Genomic DNA, 1670 nt, shown 5'->3' with positions numbered 1-1670 from the left:
TGTTGAGAATTATTTGCAAATAAATCAGTAGGAAACAAACACAAATAAATACTAAAAGCCTCGACTGAATCCCAAAGCTTTCATGCTTATGCATAAACAGAACAAGGCTTAACAAAGACACAACAGTGGTATCCAAATGTATTATGTCAGCAGAAACTGTTGAGTGCAGTGTTATTGCTCCAGGATCTTTAATCTCTCACAACCCTCTGTTCACTTCTTTGCACGTCCCACCTGGTTGCCTTCGGCATGCGTCCAGCTCTCAGCAGGAAAGGAAGCAGATCTCAGCAGTGCTCGGTTCGCCCTCTTCTGGTCGGAAGTGAGGACCTGCTCCAATTAGCCCCGCTGTCAAAACATTCACGCACTGGGCCTTTTTCTCGAACTCCGGGTCTGTTAAGGCCTGACTGCAATTTTTTTGTTGTTAAGTTGGACTTACATAACAGAAAGTCTCAGTCCAATAACAAGCTATAAAAGCATAGGTTTGCGTGAGAACGATTCAACAAGTTTTTTTCTTTTCAGAAAGACCAAAGCATCATTTAGCCCAAGCATGCAACTTCTCAAAGGCACCCACTGAACCGGTGTTGAGTCAGAGTTCAACTGTGAAGTTGTACAGCTTGAATTTCTTATTTTCCCATGCCAAAAGCTCCTTCAATCTTCACCCATGCCAAGGTTGACATCACAGCCTGAATGCTCTATCTTTCATCATTAAGCTCTTAGATGCCTCACATCTGAATTTTAATCCACAACATGTGATTAAACGTCACGTGACGTCTACGCTCAGGCACATATCCGCCATTAAAATACCTTTTGCTAGCGTCCTGTCTGTATGCATGTTATTTGAAATAATACAGCTAAACATAAAGCAAGCACCTTTATTTGTATGAACAGCTACATAGACTCGATATCGTACACTTTCTTTTGCTATCGTGTTGTCTTATACATGGAACTATAACAGAGGTTAAAAAAATGTGATCGTTAAAGGAAAAATGGCATGTATACAATGCAATTAGCAAACATATATCAAAATCAGTTTTTACAACATTTTTTTTTTTATTTTTAGCAACCAATTCGTTCTATTGGTCTGCCATAGTGCAAACTGTGGTTTGAAGACAGAGAGTAAGTGATATGGTATTAACATTCACACATACTTACTGAAAAATCTCTGTCTTTCACACATTTCAACATGTAGACTGCATTCAAAGTGCCTCTGGTTCAAGTCCTTCTGTCCAGTAATGCTTATTTATATAATAATAGTTCAAGTGTATAGGGCAGGTTCAAGCAGTTGAATAGTGAAATGAGATACAATTAACTGGTGTGTTGTTGTTGTTATTATCGTAAAATGAAGACTTGCATCAGGTTGCCTAAAATCTTTAGACAAGTTTTCAAGCTTTTCTTTCTTTTTTTTTTTTTTTCTTAAAGTGTTCTTGAGTCCCTCTCTGTTGCTCTTGGATAGTTAACTTAAAAAACAATCGATTTTTAGGCAGCTGTTTGGAGTGAGAACAGAACTAAACGGATATTGTCGAGCGTGTTTGTTTAATACGTGTGTGTGTTTTTTGTACTATGAGCATTGTGTAAAAGACATTTGTTGTCCATTTCTCCGTGTCGAACCGGCATTACATTCCTTCAGTACGTCCATGTGATCTCTGACCCCAAGATGCAGATTTAGCGTAAAC

At 38.4% G+C, this 1670-nt stretch overlaps 1 protein-coding gene across 1 annotated transcript in view; it reads right to left on the bottom strand.

Moving 5' to 3' along the window:
• Positions 1-855: 855 nt before the first annotated feature.
• The window catches only part of mstnb (myostatin b), a 3817-nt gene continuing 3002 nt past the window's right edge, over positions 856-1670 (bottom strand). The window contains exon 3 of the mRNA XM_027171347.2: positions 856-1670. This exon is cut by the window's right edge and continues 560 nt beyond it. The gene's annotated coding sequence lies outside the window, so the exon portion shown is untranslated.

This window comes from Tachysurus fulvidraco, chromosome 6 (genome assembly GCF_022655615.1).
Source record: "Tachysurus fulvidraco isolate hzauxx_2018 chromosome 6, HZAU_PFXX_2.0, whole genome shotgun sequence".
Lineage (NCBI taxonomy): Eukaryota > Metazoa > Chordata > Actinopteri > Siluriformes > Bagridae > Tachysurus > Tachysurus fulvidraco.
The sequence above is the reverse complement of the archived record's forward strand: the minus strand, read 5'-3'. Positions and strand labels throughout refer to the sequence as shown.